Raw genomic sequence first — 11647 nt, 5'->3', positions numbered from 1 at the left:
ATATATATATATATATATATATATATATATATATATATATATATATATATATATATATACACAGTATATATATATATATATATATATATATATATATATATATATATTTACACAATATAATCTTGTTCCCTGACTTAATGAAGAATCAGTTAATGTGTTAGCATGTAATGGCAATGATTAACCTCCTTGGCGGTAACCCCGTGTGTGACACGGGGTAAGCCGCCGGAGGGTGCCGCTCAGGCCCTGCTGGGCCGATTTTCATAATTTTTGCTTTGCTGGACGCAGCTAGCACTTTGCTAGCTGCGCCAGCACTCTGATCGCCGCCGGCCCCTGCCCGATCGCCGCTATCTGCTGCGGCGCGGGCCCCCCCCCCCCTCCAGACCCCAGCGCTGCCTGGCCAATCAGTGCCAGGCAGCGCCGAGGGGTGGCCCGGGACTCCCAATGACGTCCCGACGTCAGTGACGTCGGTGACGTCATCCCGCCCCGTCGCCATGGCGACGGGGGAAGCCCTCCAGGAAATCCCGTTCTATGAACGGGATTTCCTGATCGGAGATCGCCGAAGGCGATCGAAGCGGGCGGGGGGATGCCGCTCAGCAGCGGCTATCATGTAGCGAGCCCTCGGCTCGCTACATGATAAAAAAAAAAAAAATTTTTAAAAAAAACTGCTGCGCTCCCTCCTGGCGGTATTTTTCATACCGCCAAGGAGGTTAATAGCTGAAAAAAATAACTCAGTCTGCCCCACCATTGCCGTGCACAGAACCTCTGAACACATCCAACAAGAGCTTGTCAGGTATGTTCTTATGGATGTGTGATCCACCATGTGTAAGGGATGCGTGATCCACCATGTGCGAGGGATGCGTGATCCACCATGTGCGAGGGATGCGTGATCCACCATGTGCGAGGGATGCATGATCCACCATGTGTAAGGGATGCGTGATCCACCATGTGTGAGGGATGCGTGATCCACCATGTGTGAGGGATGCGTGATCCACCATGTGCGAGGGATGTGTGATCCACCATGTGCGAGGGATGCGTGATCCACCATGTGCGAGGGATGCGTGATCCACTATCTGCGAGGGCTGCGTGATCCACCATGTGAGAGGGATGTGTGATCCACCATGTGCGAGGGATGCGTGATCCACCATGTGCGAGGGATGCGTGATCCACTATCTGCGAGGGCTGCGTGATCCACCATGTGCGAGGGATGCGTGATCCACCATGTGCGAGGGATGCGTGATCCACCATGTGCGAGGGATGAGTGATCCACCATGTGCGAGGGATGCGTGATCCACCATGTGCGAGGGATGCGTGATCCACCATGTGCGAGGGATGCGTGAGCCACCATGTGTGAGGGATGCGTGATCCACTATCTGCGAGGGCTGCGTGATCCACCATGTGCAAGGGATGCGTGATCCACCATGTGCAACGGCTGCGTGATCCACCATGTGAGGGATGCGTGATCCACCATGTGTGAGGGATGCGTGATCCACCATGTGTGAGGGATGCGTGATCCACCATGTGTGAGGGATGCGTGATCCACCATGTGCGAGGGATGCGTGATCCACCATGTGCGAGGGATGCGTGATCCACCATGTGTGAGGGATGCGTGATCCACCATGTGCGAGGGATGCGTGATCCACCATGTGCGAGGGATGCGTGATCCACCATGTGCGAGGGATGCGTGATCCACCATGTACGAGGGATGCTGATCCACCATGTATGAGGGATGCGTGATACACCATGTGCGAGGGATGCGTGATACACCATGTACGAGGGATGCGTGATCCACCATGTGCGAGGGATGTGTGATCTACCATGTATGAGGGATGCGTGATACAAAATGTACGAGGGATGCGTGATCCACCATGTGCGAGGGATGCGTGATCCACCATGTATGAGGGATGCGTGATACACCATGTACGAGGGATGCGTGATCCACCATGTGCGAGGGATGCGTGATCCACCATGTGCGAGGGATGCGTGATCCACCATGTGCGAGGGATGCGTGATCCACCATGTGCGAGGGATGCGTGATCCACCGTGTACGAGGGATGCGTGATCCACCATGTATGAGGGATGCGTGATCCACCATGTACGAGGGATGCGTGATCCACCATGTGCGAGGGATGCGTGATACACCATGTACGAGGGATGCGTGATCCACCATGTACGAGGGATGCGTGATCCACCATGTGCGAGGGATGCGTGATCCACCATGTATGAGGGATGCGTGATCCACCATGTGCGAGGGATGCGTGATCCACCATGTGCGAGGGATGCGTGATCCACCATGTGCGAGGGATGCGTGATCCACCATGGGCGAGGGATGCGTGATCTACCATGTGCGAGGGATGCGTGATCCACCATGTGCGAGGGATGCGTGATCCACCATGTGCGAGGGATGCGTGATCCACCATGTGCGAGGGATGCGTGATCCACCATGTGCGAGGGATGCGTGATCCACCATGTGCGAGGGATGCGTGATCCACCATGTGCGAGGGATGCGTGATCCACCATGTGCGAGGGATGTGTGATCCACCATGTGCGAGGGATGCGTGATCCACCATGTGCGAGGGATGTGTGATCCACCATGTGCGAGGGATGCGTGATCCACCATGTGGGAGGGATGAGTGATCCACCATGTGCTAGGGATGCGTGATCCACCATGTGCGAGGGATGCGGGATCCACCATGTGTAAGGGATGCGTGATTCACCATGTGTGAGGGATGCGTGATCCACCATGTGTGAGGGATGCGTGATCCACCACGTGCGAGGAATGTGTGATCCACCATGTGCGAGGGATGCGTGATCCACCATGTGCGAGGGATGCGTGATCCACCATGTGCGAGGGATGCGTGATCCACCATGTGCGAGGGATGCGTGATCCACCATGTGCGAGGGATGCGTGATCCACCATGTGCGAGGGATGCGTGATCCACCATGTGCGAGGGATGCGTGATCCACCATGTGCGAGGGATGCGAGATCCACCATGTGTGAGCGCAGTCGTACTGCGCCTGTGCCAGTACAGCCGCTCCTGTGCAGCAAGCTGAAAATGCTCCATGCTACTGTGCCGATCAGGCCATACTCTTGCAGATGCAGTGCAGACACACGTGTGTGCGAATGGGAGCACAGCTGCGAACTAACGGAGCATCTCAAACTGCAGCAGAGGGGGTTGAGGAGGATGTGTAAAAGCGTTTGGAGTATCGAGGGCTTCCTTCTTCTTAGGTACTTATTTAACTTTTTAATGGGCTGCCTCAGGTTTGCTTTAAAGTGGATCGGATATGAAAAACGAAGTATAAAAAGTAACTTGTCTATATATCTTATCTAAACTTTAGATAGTTTACACAGCAAATCTAGCTGCAAAAAGCTTCAACAGTTTATGATTATTTATGCCTGTGATACAATGAGAGCTGTCATGTTCTGTTTGTCACATTACACACAGGCAAGCTGCTCTGCATCTCCAGCCTTAAGCCTGTGAAAACTTTACTCCCCTCTCCCTCTCCCTCCTCCCCTCTGCCTCTGAAATCTCTGGCTAGTAACCTCCTCCTCCTCCTGCCCAGACTGAGCTCCCATAAGCCCTTGTTACTAAGGCCCGGTTCACACTTGCGTTTTTTTTCCGGAACGTAACCGGAACGTATACTGTACAAACGGAACTGATGTGAATGGATCCAATGTTAACCTATGGATCCATTCACATGCGTCCATTGGTACGGATACGTTCCGTACGTTCCGGCCCCTGGATCGAAAAAATAGCCGCAGGCTTTAATTTTCCGGACCGTTCTGCTTAGCGGAATGGATGATGTTAAAGGAAATAACTTACAACATGAGACTTCTCCAATTCGTGCCAATGAAAATGAAATCTTTATTTACTCAGCTGAGGACCTTTTCATATACCAGCATATTTAAAAGGGAACACAAGCTAGCTGCAGCTTGGCTAGTCAGAAAAGGTGGAGATTTCCTTCCTCTGTTGATCCTTATACCCCAGTTAACATGCTAATATATTCCTCCCTCCAAGCAGCCTGTCATCCCATGAGTCCAATGAGCAGTGTCCAAAGGAGACTGGACTTCTTCTTTGGGCGGGTTTTTTCCTGTGTCCTTCAAGAAACTTCCTGTTCAGTTTACTTTCACTTTAGTGAAATGACGTCAGAAGTCAGAGCAGTTTCGATTCTTCCAAGGAGAATTCAAAGACATGCCCTCAGAATCTGGTTCAAACTGCTTTCCCAAAGAATTCTTTCTTTGTGCCTTCTAGAGCAGAAAGGAGGGGGGGAGGGAGGTTGTTCTGAAATAGAAACACTACAAAGCAATAACTGTATTCTGCATACACATTAATTTTGGTTACATTGTGTAATTCCTAAAACAATACTATAATCATATTCTTAAAGTGTCACTCTAGCACACTGGTCTGACTACATTAATGTGGTTCTTATAGCCACGTGGGAATATAAAGGATATACATAAGATTAATTATAAATCTTCATAATTCTTTCCACATTTCCCTCCTGTTTATAATTAATACTGTGGTTTGATTATATATATGAAAATATTTACATTCACATTTCTGTGCTTATGCTTGCTTAAGTCTCGGGTTATCTGCAAATGTGTCTCCACTACAGGGATTGGAGACTCAAGCAAACACAGCCTTCTATTCCCCTTTAGGGCTGTTTTCCACTATGAAATGCGATCGTGATTGCGTTCGCGATTCCGATCGCGTTTCAATTTCCACCATGCGATTGCGATTGCGATTGAGCTACTATACTCATTATAGTCCAGCTCAATCGCATACAAAACGTGGCAGGACAACGATTGCGCTTTGACCAAAATCGCATCGCAATCGGATCGCACTAATGGAAATTGCTGCGGCAGTTTCCATTAGTTTAATGTACCTTGCGATTTGCGATCAGAAGCAAATCGCAAATCGCAGGCTAGTGGAAAAAGGCCCTTACTGCAAATGGGTATGCACTACAGCAAGCATAGAAGTGAAATGACCAAAAAGAAAGTCAGGCTCTGGCCGTGATCTGGAATAATTGTCTTACACGTTAGCCTGGCCATCTCCCTCCAGCATGCCATCATAATCTCCTCCCTGATCACCATATGATTCTTCATCATGCTGTGCTAAGGCTGCATACATAGTAGTACTCATGTGCTTATCCATCAATCTTGCAAAAAATGTTCTCAGCATTGGGAAAATACAGCAGGCTAGCAGGAACAGAACCATAAGAACAGTTAGGAATGCGATACCAAAACTCTGAAAAAATGAGGTCCAGCTCCCAAACCAGTTCTGTAACCAGTCTGTTATTGGGTTTGAAACACCTGAGTTTCGTTTCAGCTCTTCAGATAGGTCTTTTAACTGCTGAAGAGCCACTGTCACTTTTCCATCAGGGGACGTATTATCTGGAATGTAGGTACAAAATTGTTCCCCCAAAAATTCACATACACCCCCTTTTTCTGCTAGCAGCATATCTAATGCAATTCTATTCTGCATTGCTGTTAATGATGTTGCTTTCAGTTGTTCTGCCAAACCTTCGATAGCATCTCTAGTATAATTAACAAATCTTTGCTGATTGTAGTAAATATAATTAATCCAATCCACATTTTTGTTAACTGTTGGCCATAGAAAAATTGATTCAAAACCTGCAGCAATTTGGTTCCTAGCCTTGAACTCATCTGGCACCCCTCTGGGGACCCCTATCGCATCAATATATACATATGGGTCCAAACTCCCTTTTGGTGCCTCTCTTTTACTCCGGTGTACCTTTTTATCCACCAAAATTTTAAAAGACTCATAGGGCAATATAGTTACATGTTCTATCATCCAGACAGGGGCACACAACCCTTTCCATTCTGGTGGCAATGATGATTCTGCTTTGTTAGGCTCACAAGTCCACCAAGTATCTTCTAACTGCCATTTTGTTCCTAAACTCAACCCTTTATCATTTGTTACCTCCAATATTTCTCCACAATACTTAGTCATTGGATGGTTACCGGGGGCAGACCTATTATAGAACGTAAGATTGCTGGCTGTAGCAAATTATTATTATTTAGTATTTATTATTATTTAGTATTTATATAGCGCCAACATATTACGCAGCACTGTACAGTGTATATATATATATATATATATATATATATATATATATATATATATATATCTAATCCCTACCATTGCCATATGTCTATATTATGTAGTGTAAGTACTGTAGTCTAGGGCCAATTTTTAGGGGGAGCCAATTAACTTATCTGTATGTTTTTGGAATGTGGGAGGAAACCGGAGTGCCCGGAGGAAACCCACGCAGACACGGAGAGAACATACAAACTCTTTGCAGATTTTGCCCTGGCTGGGATTCGAACCAGGGACCCAGCGCTGCAAGGCGAGAGAGCTAACCACTACGCTGTGGCGTGCCCGTTACCTTCATACGGGCTCTCTTTGTGGTACAGTTCCGTGGTTGATTCACACTTATCATACTCTGTATCATACATTCTAATTCAGACCCACTCGCCACAACTGGTACCAGAGCAATCTGCGGTCTAGCCGCTGCACATACAATACAGTCAGACACATTCATTTGGTTTGCAGTAAAAGTTGCCAAAGTAGTCCAAAGATTCCCCCTGTATTCTACCTCCTTTAATAGATGGAGTAGTCTAGGGGGTAGCTGCTCTCCTTTCACTAGAACCTTGCTACTAGTCACGTCCATCCTGTTAACACTGTTCAATGGGGATGGATCAGTAGTCTGTTTGTCTAGCCTGTCGTTGCTGTTCAATGGAGGTCGATTAGTGGTCTGTTTAGGTCGAGCAGTTATTGTCATTGTCATAATAACATAGGGATCTGTCCCTGGAATCGTGACCCCGAGTACATATGTGCCAGTATCTGTCACCTCAGGTCTTTGTAATATTATCCAAACTTCATTTGTGACTTTCTGGATGCTTATTCTGTTATACAGGTTTATGTCTTTGGGATCTAACTTTGTACTCGATGTTTCCCACTCAGATGGATCAGTAGTCTTCCACACGTCTTTCCAACTCAATATGGGTAGTTTGTCTCTTGCTCCCAAGTAAAAGTTGTAGTTAGTTCCATACTTATCCACAAATATTTCAGTGGGCTTTAGTCTAAACACTACATTGTCCATACCAGGTGAGATAGTTGCATTCAAGTCGATCACCCCTGTCCCATACCCGTGGTTAGTATATTTGGACGTTCTCTGTGTGATTAGTTTTCTGACTTGTCTAGTTAGGGTCTCGTTGGTAGGGAGTTGTAACCAGGTGATTCCTTCAATTATGATCACAATCAGGGCTAGTACAATCATAGCAACTATGGTCCCTTTTCCCACTGGAGTTTTAAAGAAACCCACATCCATTATGCTCATATGCAGGGGCACCCTCTTTCCCTCCTCTACCTCCTTCATCCTGCTTCAAGCAAGAACAGCTGTATAGGTGAGAAGTAACCTGCTAATATACTTCTCACCCTCGGCCCTTCTTGACCAGTTCAGGCAAATGTTCCTTCCCTGGAGACCGATTCCACTGGAGCCCTCTGCAGGCGCTAACTATTCTTTCCCTGCGACAGGTATGGGCACCCTCTTTCAGTGAGTCAGATGGGCTCAGGAATTCCTTCTACTTCTTGCTCGCTGCAGTGGGAGTTGTCATTAAAAACTTGGTAAGGGCCCTCCCACCCTGGGGAAAGACAGTGCTTCTTCTTGGTTACCTTGTCCTGTCTTTTCTGTGGGTATTGGGTCTGGGTAAGTGTTTGGTGCTTGCGGGTATGCCTCAGGTAATCTGACAGTCACCCCTCCTCTGGAGCTATTCCTGTGTATTGAAAAAAGCAGAAGATCTGTATTGTTTCACAAACTGCGGACAACATCTCACAACATAACGGTTTCTTCTTATTTCTTCCATTTGGTGTTATTCTAATTTAGCCACCATCCCTCCTGTTGACATGTAAAGATCCATGTGTCATAACTGCAATTCAATTAAACATAGCCAGTCAAAGGAAGGTTAGTAGGTCCGCAGTGTACAGGGCGACCTGAAAGTAAAGTCTTAGACTGCAAGTCAGCAGAGGGAGCTGTAGTTGTAGACGTCAGGACTGCCAAGTCGTTACCACGGGAGATGAGGGGACTGGGATGGTGCACACATGTGAATGGCCAGTGTTATGGGAGCCCGGAAAGCATCCATGCAATACAGAAACAACTCTGTGGGACGGGTGGGCTCCTCAGTTGCTGACACCTAACCCTGCTGACGCCATTAAGCCGCAAACTTATGCATGATGGGAAAGCATACAGACTGTCAGTAAGAACAGTGGGGGACGGAATCCCATATAACAGGCTGGCGTAGGGAAAGCGATAAAACACACAGCTTGAGCAAAGACGCAGAAAGAAGCTTATCTATTCTATGATGTTCTTCAGCTCACTACTGTAAGACCAGCTTAGTTGTCGGTTTATTCCCTCCTGTGCACATAGAACTTATCCGCAAAGATCTGTTAATTCCTCTGCGGAAAAGTCACCGTGCAGATGCGGACGCGGAAAAACATCCTCTGGTCAGTAGACAACAAAGAAAACAAAGGTGCAGGGGGGGCAGGGTGGTGCAGCTTTGGACAATGATACGCAGGTGCCCAAGCAAACTGACTGTGCAGCATAGGTAGGGCGGAAGGGGGGGGGTTGGATGGATGGATCTGGTGGGATGGGGCTGGTGGGGGTGGGGTGTGGCTGGTGGGGGTGGGGTGTGGCTGGTGGCGGGCTCTTGGCAGAGAACTACAGTCATGCATCCCTCTCTGCAGTTTGTCATTTGACAAGGCATTGTGGTCAAAATGTTCCATCAAAGTCAATTTACTTAACTTTTTCTAACATACCCATAAATTATAAAGGTTTAATCATGTGACAATCAAACAGTCAATCAGTCGATGACAATGACCCATATTCCACAGTAATACAGCAATCAATCGTTCCCAGAAAAAGAAAATCATCATATTTGTTCTTATAACTAAAAGTAGTTTTTTTTTGTTTTACTTTTGTTTTGTTTTTAAATATCCCGCTTTCTGGATTTCCCAAAATATATATTTCTTTCAAACAAACCTTTTGTTTTGCTACATGCATTCTTTCAAATCACTCTTTTCTGCCTGCACACACACACACACACACACACACAAAATCCACCATTTAGCTGGGATTAGTAGTCCATGAGGCTTCTTGCCCCCACCTCGGAAATGTGGGCGTAAACCATACTTTATTGAAACGGAACACCATCACATGCATCCCAGACAGAAACTCCACTTGAATTTTACAGAATTTAACATTACAAACACATTCCAAGTAACTGACATTCACAGACAGACAATTGCAGGCAGTAAGAATCGCTTTTGAATCTCCAATCTTCAGACAAAACATCAGACAAACAGATTATAAAACTTTTACAGACATTTATTATTATTATTATTATTTAGTATTTATATAGCGCCAACATATTACGCAGCGCTGTACAATGTATATATATATATCTTGTCACTAACTGTCCCTCAAAGGAGCTCACAATCGTATCCCTACCATTGCCATATGTCTATATTATGTAGTGTAAGTACTGTAGTCTAGGGCCAATTTTAGGGGGAGCCAATTAACTTATCCGTATGTTTTTGGAATGTGGGAGGAAACCAGAGTACCCGAAAGAAACCCACGCAGACACGGAGAGAACATACAAACTCTTTGCAGATAGTGCCCTGGCTGGGATTCGAACCAGGGACCCAGCGCTGCAAGGCGAGAGAGCTAACCACTACGCCACCGTGCTGCCCACATTTCTGTACTTCTGGAACCACACAAGCAACAAACAAACAGCAGCTCATAACTTGTACTGTTGGAGAAAGCTCTCCTGTGACCCCCTCCCCTTCTTCTGTTTGATACTTATACCTCCCAGGGGCTCTGGTGATTCGATCTCAGAGCTCATGAATTCCCAGCTTCACATATCTACACAATCCTTTTAATACTACACCTTAACATTCTATTTTCACATTCTCGTGTCCATCAATAAATTCATTTACACATTTGCCTTCTTACTAGGGTGACCTCAAGGTTGCAGTGAGTTTCCACAACTGCGGTACCCTTACCCACACCTCATCACTGTGGACCTCAAGCCCTCTGGGGACACTGTCGGGCCAGGTGACCTTTCAAACCACATTCAAAACATTATCCGCGTTCTCTGCGACCTTCGTAGTCCTTGAATCTGCACTTTTGTGAGCGCGTGTGGCGGCCACCTCCATTCATATAACAATTACTTTCATCCTTGTTGCAATCATAAACATATGTGGCAGCTTTCTTCCCTTTCTTCCCCTTCTTTTTGATCACACATACAGGGTATTGTGTGCATTCTAGAAAATCACTCAGTTCGCAAATTCTATGATCCACCACATACTGTGTGACACACTTGCATATCCCTTCAGTCAAAACTTCACGTATAGCAATCTTAAACTGTTCATATTGGGAATCTGTTGCTTTGGCAGTAGGGGGAGCTATACCTCTATATTTACTGAAAACCTCCATCACTTTATCCATTAGCTGGTCTATATCTATTCCGTTTGCATCATTTTTTACCTCATGTGTCTGGGAGGCCCCATCCACCTTTTGTGGGAGGGGCTTAGTTTGGTCTTGGGCTTGGGGAGGGTTCTGAGGAACCTGACATGCAGTACATGGTACCTCCTCCAAGTCTTTGTTCTCCTTTCCTAACCAATATTTTAAGACTTGGCCCCTCCTCGTATATGCCTCTAGTAGCCATCTTTGAGCCTCTGGTAAACCATATTGCTTTTCCAAAATCACGAAAACGATTCCGCAAACGTTACAGCTTCTATTAGATTGTTCGCCAGTCACAAACACGCTCCTAGGCCTCAATTCTTTGAGACTATAGGTTTCCCGGTTCGGTGGACCAGATGTTAAAGGAAATAACATACAACATGAGACTTCTCCAATTCGTGCCAATGAAAATGAAATCTTTATTTACTCAGCTGAGGACCTTTTCATATACCAGCATATTTAAAAGGGAACACAAGCTAGCTGCAGCTTGGCTAGTCAGAAAAGGTGGAGATTTCCTTCCTATGTTGATCTGTATACCCCAGTTAACATGCTAATATATTCCTCCCTCCAAGCAGCCTGTCATCCCATGAGTCCAATGAGCAGTGTCCAAAGGAGACTGGACTTCTTCTTTGGGCGGGTTTTTTCCTGTGTCCTTCAAGAAACTCCCTGTTCAGTTAACTTTCACTTTAGTGAAATGATGTCAGAAGTCAGAGCAGTTTCGATTCTTCCAAGGAGAATTCAAAGACATGCCCTCAGAATCTGGTTCACACTGCTTTCCCAAAGAATTCTTTCTTTGTGCCTTCTGGAGCAGAAAGGAGGGGGGAGGGAGGTTGTTCTGAAATAGAAACACTACAAAGCAATAACTGTAATCTGCATACACATTAATTTTGGTTACATTGTGTAATTCCTAAAACAATACTATAATCATATTCTTAAAGTGTCACTCTAGCACACTGGTCTGACTACATTAATGTGGTTCTTATAGCTACGTGGGAATATAAAGGATATACATAAGATTAATTATAAATCTTCATAATTCTTTCCACAATCCGGACAGAAAATACTGCAGCATTGGGGCAATGGGAATCGGAACTTTTCTTCACAC

Source organism: Hyperolius riggenbachi, chromosome 4, assembly GCF_040937935.1.
Source record: "Hyperolius riggenbachi isolate aHypRig1 chromosome 4, aHypRig1.pri, whole genome shotgun sequence".
NCBI lineage: Eukaryota > Metazoa > Chordata > Amphibia > Anura > Hyperoliidae > Hyperolius > Hyperolius riggenbachi.
This window is presented reverse-complemented; position numbering follows the sequence as displayed.